Raw genomic sequence first — 14,766 nt, 5'->3', positions numbered from 1 at the left:
GTTAAACATGGGGTAAGAAAACAGCCAGGACACAAATGAGTTATTCTAATTTTGTGAGTTCAGACCTTTGAACTCAACTCCTCATTCTGGTCTCCTGGCTGGAATGAGGACAACAGTCTATAAACAATCCACATATTCTATCTTCCCTCATAGCACATGTAGGCATCTCTAAAAATAATTCCCAAAGTAGCTTAGGCTCCATTTCCCTCTATTTGTTGCCTAGAGAACTCTTATTCACCCCTCAAGGCCTTGTTCAAATGATCCTGCTTTAGGAGGCCTTCGCTGATCCCCAACATCCTCAAACAGGGTTAGCCATGCTGTATTCCCCTAATACTCTGTCGGGACCTCTGCTGAGGCCCTTCTCACGTCACATTGTGATTATGTGTTTATGTTCTCCAGCATCTGGGACAATGCCAGGAACAAAGGAGGAACTCCATAAACACTCGTTGAATAAACGGTTGAGTAAATAAATAAGTCTGCCTCCCTGAGAGGATTGTAAGCTGTTCAACTTGTATGGAATTAAGTTAAATCCCAGCACTTCAGAACAAAGGCGCACTTAGTGTCTACCTAGTTCAGCTCTCAATGATCAGTGTGTGGTTCATTACAAATACAAACAACTGAATCTAGCGCTCACCAAGCTCTTCTGACATCCCTGGAAATGCTTCTTTTTTTTTTTTTGAGACGGACTCTTGCTCTGTCGCCCAGGCTGGAGCACAATGGCATGATCTCGGCTCACTGCAACCTCTGCCTCCTGGGTTCAAGCGATTCTCCCACCTCAGCCTCCCAAGTAGCTGGGATTACAGGCATGCACCACCACGCCCAGCTAACGTCCCTGGAAATACTTTTCTGACCTATGCCAATGTGTAAACATAGGAGAGTCTTAATGTATTTACTTTTCTGAATTTTCACGGTAAATGCTTGCTGATTATTAAAAGTTTGGGAAAAAATAGAAAACAATAAAGAAGCAGAAAGGTCACGTAAAATTCCTCTACCAAAGTAGGTGTTGTTAAGATGTGGCATATTTCAGTCTTTTGCTATGCATTGTTTTCCTTATACAATTGAGATGACAATGTGTGTATATAGGTTTTAGAGCAGTTGTGCTGTAATTAGTGTGTACCTGATATTTTATGTTCTTGTTTCATTAAAGACAGTCTCATAGAGACAGTAAATCCCATCTCATTAACATATCAACATAACCCCACGTTTTTATTAGATAATGTCATGCTCCCCCATCATATGTCTAGAATTTGCTTAGCCATTCACTCTTCTTAGGCAGTTGGGTGGTTTTCAATTTTAGTTTCTGGCCATTTTAAGGATCACTGCTCTGAACTTCCAGGAAGTAGGTACATGTGGTTAGAGATAAAACTCCCAATAACATCATCATCCACAGACTCTCAAGTACTGCAGCTCAGCCAGCTTAGATGGAAGTGAGGATAATGTGCTCCGGATCTTGCTAGCTGACTCCAGAGGTGGCTCTAGTGACAGTGGCACCCCTGTATCTGGATGTGCATAAAGCATGTGAGCTCAAGGAGGCTGGGACAGGCCTGTCTTGTTGCCCTTGGATTCCCCAAGCCCAGCACAGTGCCTGGCACATGACGAGTGAATGAACAAATGGTGCATGCTTGGACAGATGAATGCACTGTTATGCTCAGACACCTCAGCAGTGTGACTGGAGCCTCAGCCTTCTGTATGTTGTACTGTCTGGAACCCCAGGCCTCTGGGGAATTCTGGGAATGTTCCATGTTAGTGATGGGAAAGTGCTCTGAGCCTCTGGGCTAAAAGCACCGCCCTGCAGCCAGAGCATGCTCCCGAGCAGTAAATGTGAATGAACGGTGATGAGATGCTAAGGACAATGCTCCCCCAACTCCCAGTGCCCCCCTCCCACATGCCCACACATACCCACTTGCTGCCCACATGTGCCTCTCTCTGCTATCATCTGGGGTCACCTTCAGAGCGTCTATTTGGGCAGATAACCCACCAAGTTAGAAACAACATAATAGACACTTTCCTTTGTCATCTGAGGAGCAGCACTACATGCTGGCCAACAAGACAGACCAGCAAGCCCAAGAGTGGCTTTCCAGTCATTTATTCCACAAACACTTCTTGGGCTTCTGCTGTGCCCAACCACAGAATTAGAGATGAATAATATGTGTGTCCATCCTTGAGGAGTTCACCCTTATGTGCCAAATAGATTCGGCTGTGCCTCCAAAATCATCTCCTGGTCCAGCGTCTCCCCAGCTCAGGCAGATCCCCAGCATCCCCCAGAAGATGGGAGCTGTCCTTGGCACCCAATCCTGTGGACCCAGCCTTGAAGGTAGCTCTCAGCATCGCTTTCCTTCTCTCTCCACCTCCCTGTTCAGACTTAACCCAACACCTTCCTAACTGGTCCCACTCCCACCCCTCCAGCCCTCAAATCCATCCTCCACAGGGCAACAGAAAAGTCTTTTGAAAATGCAAATCTGGCCAGGTGCAGTGGTTCACGCCTCCAATCCCAGCACTTTGGGAGGCCAAGGTGGGCGGATCATTTGAGGTCAGGAGGTAGAGACCAGCCTGATCAACATGGTAAAACCTCGTCTCTACTGAAAATACAAAAATTAGCCAGGCGTGGTGACATGCACCTTTAATCCCAGCTACTGGGGTGGTTGAGGCAGGAGAATGGCTTGAACCCGGGAGGTGGAGATTGCAGTAAGCCGAGATTATACCACTGCACTCCAGCCTGGGCGACAGAGTTAGACTCTGTCAAAAAAAAAAAAGCAAATCTGATCACACTGGTTCTCTGCTTAAAACCCCATAATGGCTTCCCAGAGCTCTCAGGATAAAACCCAAAGTCCTCCTTTATGTCGCTCCTTTATGTGGCTCCATGACCCCACAGGGGCTGACCCCAACCCTGAACCTTGCACAGCCCCGTGTCATCCTTCCCTACCCCCAGCTGCTTCTGCATGCCAGCCACACCAGCTCCCTCCAGTTTCTCAGAGCCACGTCTCCCACCACTCAGAGCCTCCCTTGTGATGTTCCTCTGCCTGGAAAACCACCAACACCCGCTCCTGCCATCTTCTTCATCTGGCCACCAACTCCTCCTCATCCCTAGAGTCCTCATATAAGCATCAATTCCTCAGGAAAGCCATCCTGACTCCTCCGCTAGAGCAGGCCCCCTGTTACCTACTCCACGAGTCCCCTGCACTGCGCTTCCCTGGCACTGTCTTGGCTGTAATCCAAGAGTGTGTGTTTAGTGTCAGAGCCCCACCACCCTGACTCCTATTAAAACCTGGCTGCGAGCTAGGAGCAGTGATGGTGGCGGCAACACGGGATCAACCTGGGAAAGCAGCTGGGAATGGGGGAGCTTCCCAGAGCAGTAAAGCTACCGCTGAGTCCTGAAGGACAAGGACTCATGAGTCAATGATAGGGAGAAGTGAGGAGATTCACACTCAGGCAGAGAAAAAAAACTTTAGGGAATTACTTTGGAGAAACTGGAAATAATCCCATATGGCTTGAGTTCACCTGAGTGTGAGAGCATGATAAGAGATATGGCTAAAGAATTAAATAGGAGCCAGACTGGAAGGGTCTTACAGCCAAGAAAAGTAGTTTGATAAGGAAATAGAGAGCATCGAAGGATTTAAACACTAGAGTGACCTTCTTAAAAAGTACACTCTGGCCACAGAGTGGAGAAAGGACAGCATAGGATAGAGACAAGGACATCAGTTTGGAGCCAGTTGCAGTGACCCAGGGAGACGATCAGGAGTTGAATTAAGGCAATGAGAAGAGAAATGAGAGAAATAAGGGAGGCATTTGAAGATAAGAGGGACTGGGCTTGGTGACAAAATGGATATGAGGTTAAGAGAGGGAAAGGGTAGTTCCCAATTCCTGTCTTGACAGCTCGATGGAAGTACATTCTCCAAGATAAGGAATGCATGGGGAAGAAATGATCGGGGCCAGATAAGGATATGACACTTATTGGGCATGTTGCGATTCAGGTGACTGTAGGACAAACCAAGTACACATGTCAAGTAGGCCTGGAGCCTCAGGAGAGAGGTTGGCAGGGGTGCAGTTCTGTTCAGAAAAGGTTTATTCAGCAGGTGGTGCTTAGAAATGTCAATATCACAGAGGACTAAGAGAAAGGGATGGATGCACAGGGTGCTATGGGGACCCAAAGAAAGGTACTTGGATCACCTGGAAGTTCTTGGAAGCCTTCTGGAGGAAACAATGCCCAGGCTGAGCCTTGAAGGTTAATGGTGTGGCCTGGCATGGGTGGGAAACATGGACTATCTTGGGTTGATGCAGTATGAATGTGCAAGGTGGGAGCAGTGGAAGATAAGACTGGAGAGGTAGATAAATGTCAGGTCAGGGATACCTGGACCGCCATGGTAGGAACTTGGGATTTAATCAGAAGTTATTAATCAGAAGCCATTGCAGGATGTAATCAAAGCATTGACATGGTCAGACATCTGACCACACTGGAAGACAGAGTCAAACAGAAGGAAACAGACACAGTTGCCTCCTCAGTAGCCACTGCCCCACTTCTTTCTTGTAAAAGAACCCAAGATCTGTTTAGGTACTTTATTGCCCATGTGGCCATGTATCTTGGAAAAGGAAGGCCACAGCTCCAGTCCCAGGGGTTGAATCATAACTGGTTTAAGACTACCATTGTAGTCCCATTCCCCTCCACAGTGTCTGGTTTAGGCACAGGCAAGCAATGGCCAATTAAATGAGAAGGGAAAAGTCTGTAAAAGGCTTCTGATTCTGGATGTCATTGGGTCTATATGTGTTGCCTGAACCTATGGCAGCTACCTCGGGACCAGGAGGGGAGTTAGCTTGAAGAGAACTCAATGAGGATGGCAGAGCAGAAAGATAAAAATAAGCCAGGTGCTAGATAACTTTACTGAGTTGTGGAATCAACCAACACTGGAGTCTTCCAGCCTGTTTTATTATGCAACCTTCTTTTCTTTTTCTTTTTCTTTTTTTTCAAGGCGGAGTCTCCCTCCATCCCCCAGGCTGGAGTGCAGTGGCGCGATCTTGGCTCACTGCAAGCTCTGCCTCCCGGATTCACGCCATTCTCCTGCCTCAGCCTCCTGAGTAGCTGGGACTACAGGGGCCTGCCACCATGCCTGGCTAATTTTTTGTATTTTTAGTAGAGATGGGGTTTCACCATGTTAGCCAGGATGGTCTCGATCTCCTGACCTTGTGATCCGCCCATCTCAACCTCCCAAAGTGCTGGGATTACAGGCGTGAGCCACCGCGCCCGGCCTATGCAACCTTCTTAATATGTGACTCCATATGTTGAAGCCGACTTGAATTGGTTTTCTATTGTGTACTGCCGAAATCATCATAATCAACCTAGACTACAAGAATGGAAGCCATACGATAAAACAGTCCAGGCGCAGTGTCTCATGACTGTAATCCCAGCACTTTGGGAGGCCAAGGTAGGGGAAGATTCCCTGAGCCCAGGAGTTCAAGACCAGCCTGGACAACATGGTGAGACCCTATCTCTAAAAAAGAAAAAGTATAAAAACAAAAAATCATCATGAAAAGTTTTAAAAGAAAGTACAGTTAATAGGGTATTCATGATTCTCTTCTTATAACTCGGTTGCTAAAGAGGAAAGACTTACGCATGGAGAAGTTAGAGGAAAATTCAAAGAGGATGGATTAGTTATCTATGGCTCCACAACAAACTACACCAAAACTTAGCAGCTTACACCACAAACATTTATTTATTTATTTATTTAGAGACAGGTTCTCGCTCTGTCACCCAGGCCAGAGTACAGTGGTGCCACCATGGCTCACTGCAGCCTTGACCTCCAGGGCTCAAGCAATCCTCCAATCTCAGCCCCCCACCACCCCCAATAGCTGGGACTACAGGTGCGCATCACCATGCCTGGCTAATGTTTGTATTTGTTGTAGAGATGGCATTTCACCATGTTGCCCAGGCTGGTCTCGAACTCCTAGGCTCAAGCGATTTGCCCACCTTGGCCCCCCAAAGTGCTGGGATTAACAAACATGTATTGCCTCAAAGCTTTTTTGGGTCAGGAATTAGGGTGCAGCATAGCTGGGTGATTCTGACTCATAGTCTCTCCTGGAGTTGCAGTGAAAATGTCAGTTGGGTTCATTTTTTTAGTCTTTTTTCTCTCTGTTTCATGTTGGGTATTTCTATTTATATGTTTTCAAGTTTACCAGTATGTTCTTCCACAATGTCTATCTGCTGTTAAACCCATCCAATATACTTTTCTCAGAGCATCAGTGAGCTTCAAATAACCTAACATATGTGTAATTGGAATCCCAGGGAATAAAGGAAGCTGGGTGGGAGAGGGGAACAGAAAAAGTACTTGAAGAAATAATGGTCAAAATTATTCAAAATTTTATGAAGCTATAAACTCACAGAACCAAGAACCTCAATAAACCCTAAGCACAAGAAACATAAAACTGTACTAAGGCACAGAACAATCAGATGGCTCAAAGCCTATCATAAAGAGAAAAATTTTAAAAGCGACTAGGGACATTACATGCAGAGAAACAAAGATAAGCATGACAAAAAGCTTCCTGTCATAAATAATGCATACCGGAAAATAATGGAAGAATATCTCTAAATACTAAAAGAAAAAAACACTGCCAACTTTGAATTATATCTTTTGAATATATCTTAGATGTATATTATATCTTTGAAAATATATTTTGAGACTGAAGGTAAGATAAGACTTTTTCAGCCATGCAAAAGCTAAAATAATTTATCACCTGAGATACAACAAATGTTAAAGAAGATCCTTGAAGCAGAAAGAAAAGGATAACAGATATATAAATCTACACAAAGGAAGGAAAATCATCAACATTGGCAACTATGTGGATAAGAAAAGGATAAATTAAATGGAATTATTTAAAATATTCAATTAATTCAAAAGTATGCAGAAAAAGAGGGGGAGAGGAAAAAAGAATAGAGGGGACAAACAAAAAAACAAGGCCATAGAAGCTTTAAGTGACACAATCAGCCAAGTTGACCTAACTGACGCTTATAAAACCCTCCACCTAACAACAATAGAATACACATTATTTACATGTGCACATGGAACATGTTTACCAAAATGGCTATATTCAGGGCCATAAAACAAGTCTCAAAGAATTTTTAAAGTTTCAGGCCATACAAAGTATGTTCTTTGAACATAATGGAATTAAATTAGAAACCAATAACCAAAAGAGCTTTACAAAATCCTCAAACATTTAGGAACACAACAACACACTTCCAAATAACCCATGGTTCAGAGAAGAAATCAAAGGGGAAAACAGGAAGTATTCTAAGTTGAATGAAAAATAAAACATAACAAATTTGAGAGAAGCCACAAAAGCAGTACTTAGGAGGAATTTATAGCACCAAATACTTATATTAGAAAAGAAGAAACTTCTCAAGTAAATGACTTCAGCTGGTACCATAAGAAATTAGGAAGAGAGCAATTAAATCTTAAGTAAACTAAAGAAAAGAAATAATGAAGATCATAGTGGAAATCAATGAGATATAAAACAGAAAAACAGAAGAAAAAATCTGTAAGCCAAAAGCTGCACTTTGAAAAGATCAATAACATCAATAAATCTCTAACCAGGCTTATCAGGAAAAAAGAAAGAAGTCAAAAATTAATCAATAATCAGGAATGAGAGAGGTAATATCCCTACCAATTCTTAAATATTAAAAGGATTATAAGAAAATATTATAAACAACTCTATGCCAATAAATTTGACAACTTATATGAAATGAACAAATTCCTTGAAAGACACAAACTACCAAGGTTCACACAAGAGGAAATAAATAACATGACTAGTCCTATATATGTTAAAAAAATTAAATTTGTAGCTCAAAAATTTCTCATAAAGAAAGCCCCAGCCTCAAATTGTTTCACTGGTCAATTCTACCAAGCATTTAATGAAGAAATAATAATAGTTTTATACAAACCCTTCCAGAAAATTGAAGAGGAGAAAATGTTTCCAAATCATTATATGAGGCCAGCATCACCCTCAACCTGATAAAAAGTGTCTACTTAAAAAATCTACAACTAACAGCATACTTGATGGTGAACAGCATACTAACTGATTTCCCCCTAAGACTGGGAACAAGGCATGTCCTCTCTCACCACCTAGTCAACATTTTACTGGAGGTTCTAGCTAGTGCAATAGGATAAGAAAAAGAAATAAAAAGCAAACAAATTGAAAAAGAAGAAACAAAATGTTTTCATTCAGAGATGACGTGATCATCTACATAGAAAATTTGATGGAATCTCCAAAAAAGCTACCAGCACTGATATATGAGCACAGCATGGTTACAGGATACAAGATTAATGTACAAAAATCCACTGTATTTCTATTACTTAGCAATAAACAATCCAAAACTGAAATAAACAATGCTATGTGTTATACAATAGCATCAAAATTTTGAAGTAGGGGGCAGGCACGGTGGCTCACGCCTGTAATCCCAGCACTTTGGGAGGCTAAGGTGGGTGGATCACTTGAGGCCAGGAGTTTGAGACCAGTCTGGCCAACATGATGAAACCCCCTCTCTACTAAAAATACAAATATTAGCCGGGTCTGGTGCTGCACACCTGTAATCCCAGCACTTTGGGAGGCTGAGGCAGGTGGATTGTCTGAGCTCAGGAGTTCGAGACCAGCCTGGGCAACATGGCAAAACCCTGCCTCTACTAAACACACACACACACAAAATTAGCTGGGCGTGGTGGTGCATGCCTGTAGTCCCAGCTACTTAGGAGGCTGAGGCATGAGAATCACTTGAACCAGGAAGGCAGAGGTTGCAGTGAGCCAAGATCACACCACTGCACTCCAGCCTGGGCGACAGAGTGAGACTTCGTCTCAAATTTTTAAAAAAAATTTAAATAGGGATAAACCTAATAAAAGACCTAATGTTAGACCTGTACACTGAAAACTACAAAACACTGCTGGGATAAATGAAAGAAAATTTAAACCAACAGAGAAGTATATACCATGTTCATGGGTTAGACACTCAATATCATTAAGTTGCCAGTTCTCACCAAATTTATAGATTCAGTGCAATCCCAATCAAAATCACATCAGGCTTTTTCTGTAGAGTTATAAGCTGATTCTAAAGTTTATTTAGGCTGGGTGCAGTGGCTCATGCCTGTAATCCCAGCACTCTGGGAGTCCAAGGTAGGCAGGTCACTTAAGGCCAGGGGTTCAAGAACAGCCTGGCCAACATGGTGAAACCCCATCTGTACTGAAAATACAAAAATTAGCTGGGCGTGGTGGCATACTTGTAGTCCCAGCTAGTCGGGAGGCTGAGGCAGGAGAATTGCTTGAACCTGGGAGGCAGAAGTTGCACTGAGCTGACATCACGCCACTGCACTCCAGCCTGGGCGACAGAGCAAGATTTCGTCTCAATAAATAAATAAATAAAGCTTATGTGGAAATGCAAATGACCTAAAAAAAAGTCAAAATAATTTTGAAAAAGAAAGTTAGAGGGTTTACACTACCTAATTTCAAGACATGATCAAGCTACAATAATAAGAGTGTGGTATTGGCATCAAAAAGAGAAAAATATTAGTGGAACAGAATAGAGTCCAGAAATAGACCTACACGTATTGGCAACTGATTTTCAACAAAGGTGCAAAGGCAATTCAGTGGAGAAAGGACAACCTTTTCAACAAATGATGCCAAAACAATTGAATATACATATGCAAAAATGTAACTTTAATCCATACCTAATATCATATACAGAAATTAACTCAAAATGGATCAATGACTTAAATGTAAAACTTAAATCTATAGTCTTTGTGACTCATATTCAGAGAAGGACTGTGTGGTAGATAGAGCTCCCTCTCCCCTCTCCCCTCTCCCCTCTCCCCTCTCCCCTCTCCCCTCCCCCCTCCCCCTCCCCCTCCCCCCTCTCCCCTCTCCCCTCTCCCCTCTTTCCACGGTCTCCCTCTGATGCCGAGCCGAAGCTGGACGGTACTGCTGCCATCTCGGCTCGCTGCGACCTCCCTGCCCGATTCTCCTGCCTCAGCCTGCCAAGTGCCTGCGATTGCAGGCGTGCGCCGCCACGCCTGACTGGTTTTCGTATTTTTTTGGTGGAGACGGGGTTTCCATGTGTCGGCTGGGCTGGTCTCCAGCTCCTAACCGCGAGTGATCCGCCAGCCTCGGCCTCCCGAGGTGCCGGGATTGCAGACGGAGTCTCGTTAACTCAGTGCTCAATGGCGCCCAGGCTGGAGTGCAGTGGCGTGATCTCGGCTCGCTACAACCACCTCCCAGCCGCCTGCCTTGGCCTCCCTAAGTGCCGAGATTGCAGCCTCTGCCTGGCAGCCACCCCGTCTGGGAAGTGAGGAGCGTCTCCGCCTGACTGCCCATCGTCTGGGATGTGAGGAGCCCCTCTGCCTGGCTGCCCAGTCTGGAAAGTGAGGAGCGTCTCTGCCCGGCCGCCATCCCATCTAGGAAGTGAGGAGCACCTCTTCCCGGCCGCCATCACATCTGGGAAGTGAGGAGCGTCTCTGCCCGGCCGCCCATCGTCTGAGATGTGGGGAGCACCTCTGCCCTGCCGCCCCGTCCGGGATGTGAGGAGTGTCTCTGCCCGGCCGCCCTGTCTGAGAAGTGAGGAGACCCTCTGCCTGGCAACCGCCCCATCTGAGAAGTGAGGAGCCCCTCCGCCCGGCAGCCACCCCGTCTGAGAAGTGAGGAGCGTCCTCCCTCCTCGTCTGGGAGGGAGGTGGGGGGGTCAGCCCCCCGCCCGGCCAGCCGCCCCGTCCGGGAGGTGAGGGGCACCTCTGCCCGGCCGCCCCTACCGGGAAGTGAGGAGCCCCTCTGCCCGGCCAGCCGCCTCGTCCGGGAGGGAGGTGGGGGGGTCAGCCCCCCGCCTGGCCAGCCGCCCCGTCCGGGAGGCGAGGGGTGCCTCTGCCCGGCCGCCCCTACTGGGAAGTGAGGAGCCCCTCTGCCCGGCCAGCCGCCCCGTCCGGGAGGGAGGTGGGGGGGTCAGCCCCCCTCCCGGCCAGCCGCCCCATCCGGGAGGGAGGTGGGGGGGTCAGCCCCCCGCCCGGCCAGCCGCCCCGTCCGGGAGGGAGGTGGGCGGATCAGCCCCCCGCCTGGCCAGCCGCCCCGTCCGGGAGGGAGGTGGGGGGATCAGCCCCCTGCCCGGCCAGCCGCCCTGTCCAGGAGGTGGGGGGGGCGCCTCTGCCCGGCCGCCCCTACTGGGAAGTGAGGAGCCCCTCTGCCCGGCCAGCCGCTCTGTCTGGGAGGGAGGTGGGGGGGTCAGCCCCCGGCCCGGCCAGCCGCCCCGTCCGGGAGGGAGGTGGGGGGGTTAGCCCCCCGCCTGGCCAGCCGCCCCATCCGGGAGGTGAGGGGCGCCTCTGCCCGGCCGCCCCTTCTGGGAAGTGAGGAGCCCCTCTGCCCGGCCAGCCGCCCCGTCCGGGAGGGAGGTGGGGGGGTCAGCCCCCCGCCCGGCCAGCCGCCCCGTCCGGGAGGGAGGTGGGGGGGTCAGCCCCCCGCCCGGCCAGCCGCCCCGTCCGGGAGGGAGGTGGGGGGGTCAGCCCCCCGCCCGGCCAGCCGCCCCGTCCGGGAGGGAGGTGGGGGGTCAGCCCCCCGCCCGGCCAGCCGCCCCGTCCGGGAGGGAGGTGGGGGGATCAGCCCCCCGCCCGGCCAGCCGCCCTGTCCGGGAGGTGAGGGGCGCCTCTGCCCGGCCGCCCCTACCGGGAAGTGAGGAGCCCCTCTGCCCGGCCAGCCGCCCCCTCCGGGAGGGAGGTGGGGGGGTCAGCCCCCCGCCGGGCCAGCCGCCCCGTCGGGGAGGTGAGGGGCGCCTCTGCCCGGCCGCCCCTACTGGGAAGTGAGGAGCCCCTCTGCCCGGCCAGCCGCCCTGTCCGGGAGGGAGGTGGGGGGTCAGCCCCCCGCCCGGCCAGCCGCCCCACCCGGGAGGGAGGTGGGGGGGTCAGCCCCCCGCCCGGCCAGCTGCCCCGTCCGGGAGGTGAGGGGCGCTTCTGCCCGGCCGCCCCTACTGGGAAGTGAGGAGCTCCTCTGCCCGGCCACCACCCCATCTGGGAGGTGTACTCAACAGCTCATTGAGAACGGGCCATGAAGACAATGGCGGTTTTGTGGAATAGAAATGGGGGAAAGGTGGGGAAAAGATTGAGAAATCGGATGGTTGCTGTGTCTGTGTCGAAAGAGGTAGACATGGGAGACTTTTCATTTTGTTCTGTACTAAGAAAAATTCTTCTGCCTTGGGATCCTGTTGATCTGTGACCTTACCCCCAACCCTGTGCTCTCTGAAACATGTGCTGTATCCACTCAGGGTTGAATGGATTAAGGGCGGTGCAAGATGTGCTTTGTTAAACAGATGCTTGAAGGCAGCATGTTCGTTAAGAGTCATCACCACTCCTTAATCTCAAGTACCCAGGGACACAAACACTGCGGAAGGCCGCAGGGTCCTCTGCCTAGGAAAACCAGAGAACTTTGTTCACTTGTTTATCTGCTGACCTTCCCTCCACTATTGTCCTGTGACCCTGCCAAATCCCCCTCTGCGAGAAACACCCAAGAATGATCAATAAAAAAGAAAAAAAAAAAAAAAACTTAAATCTATAAAACTTCTAGAAAAGAACATAAGAGAAAAATCTTTGTGACTTTATGTTAGGCAAAGATATCTTAGATATGATACTAAAAACACAATCCATAAAAGAAAACATAATACATTGGACTTCACCAAAATTAAGAAGAATTGGAGTGGCAAACATAAGTGCCCATGAGTTTAGTATACCAAATACCACAAGAGTACAGAGGGCAATTGCTGGTTGCACCACCAGCAACAATTGCCCTCTTCTCCATAAAATATTTTCTTTTAGGAACTACCCACATGTATTTTATAGCAGCCACACGTTTGAGTGAGATTAATTCCATCCCAGATCCAAGGTGGCCCCTGCCTGGCATAATTTCATCTTTTCTACCACACACTGACTAATTCAGGAAGAGGAGATAATGCTGACCTAAGTCAGTCGGTGTATGGATTTTCTTGGCCAGTTCAGGTCTAAACCCAGTAAGTCTTAGGGCTTTTGGTCTATGGCTGGGAAAGAAGACATTCTTTCCTTCTGCTTATAAATAAGCAAGCAATTTAGTCTCCATTGCTGTTGACAGTCATATCACCTCCATAGGAGAGGCTAGCAGAGGACAAAGCCAACACATCAGAGGAGGGTGGGGTCTAGAGAACTAACAAGAAACAGAGCCAGCATCCTGATCAAACCATGCCTGAAGCTAACATTACTTCTGAAATGTACAGCTGTGTAAGATAATAAATTCTCTTTAATTGTTTAAAACCATTTAAATTGATTTTCCTCTGTTCCTTGCAACCAAAAGCTTCCTTAATGATATAGGAGCACAAAAAAGGGCCGATTAATTTTGTCTGGTGATGTTGGAGAAGTCTTCCCACAGGGGAAATCACTTGAGCTTTGACTTATAGGACAAGTAAGAGTTCATCAGGAAACAAGAGAAGTAAAAACGATCAGCACTGCTTCTGTCAGGCAGCTGCGTGGCCCTCCATGACCCTCAGGTGACCTTGAGGGCGGCCTGACTTCCCTCCAGCACTATTGCTGAGATCCCATCACTCTGGTCCTCCCTCCCCCATGGATCTGCAGGTTCTCATCTCCATTCGCCAGACAGCAGCTTATTGCTAGTGAGGAGAGATATTAAAGCTACTCCGTCTGGCCAGGAAATGGAAAGAACCCAGGAGAATTAGCTGGAGAAAACCTATTAAGCAACAAAGAACATACCCAGCTGCCGAGACATCTTTGGAATTTTAAATCATACAAGTTGCCTTCAGAGTGGCTTTCCCAGCCTAGTGCTCTCCTCTTCAACAGGGCCTTGGAGACCAGTGGGGTTTGGAATTTTACCAGCCTGGGCAACACCTCATCCATCTCCCTGTGTGCCTTCCTGTAACTTGGCCACAAGACTTTAACAACAAAATCCACCGCCATGAAACTCCTAAATAACTACCATGAGCCCTCTTTCCTTTTGTAAAGCAATCCTTTCCCTCTTGAGCCAAGATAAAATCCAGCCCTTGCTGTAGACTGTTAGCTTCACACCAGTGGGAGTCCCTTCTCCCGTGCAAGACTTTTCCTACGCATTATCTCATGGGAGCTCACAGCAGCCCCAAGAACCAGGCAGGGGTGACCGGCCCCAGGGAGCAGATGAGGACCCAGAGGCTCCAGGAGATTCAGTGGCTTGCTCAAAGGTCACAGGGCTAACACCTAGAGGGGTCAAGATTTGAACACAGGCCTTTGGGGCCCATTTCTAGACCCCCATGCTAGCTCTGTTCTTATACAACAATTCTAAGAAAAAAATCTTTGTTGTGCCCACCCAGGCTGCCATGTGAACAGGAGCAAACCTCACCAGAAGCACAAAGTATTCTGTCCTTCTGGAAGCCAAAGAACCCACCAGGGGATCATGAGAGAACTCAGCTACCAAAGGGAGGCTTTGGGCAAGTCATTCAGCAAGTGAGTCTCCAATCCCTGCACACAAAATGGCAATTAGCAGCCTTGCTGGCAGTTGAAAGAATCAAACAAGTTCACCGTGTTCCTATGACAGGCTGGCATTCACTCTTTGTCCAGCTGGAGAGCTGGGTGGGGGAAAACGGCCCCCAGCACTGCTGGGGCAGTGCTGGCGCTGGCGTGGGAGCTGAGGGGTCCAGCCGACCCCACACTTTGCTGGGACAATGGAAAAGCCACTCACAGAGGAAGGGGTGAGGGGAAGGGCAACTTCCTACCTGCTTCATGGGAACCGGAGCAGAACCTCCCTGGG

Source organism: Pan troglodytes, chromosome 1 (assembly GCF_028858775.2).
Source record: "Pan troglodytes isolate AG18354 chromosome 1, NHGRI_mPanTro3-v2.0_pri, whole genome shotgun sequence".
Lineage (NCBI taxonomy): Eukaryota > Metazoa > Chordata > Mammalia > Primates > Hominidae > Pan > Pan troglodytes.
The sequence above is the reverse complement of the archived record's forward strand: the minus strand, read 5'-3'. Positions refer to the sequence as shown.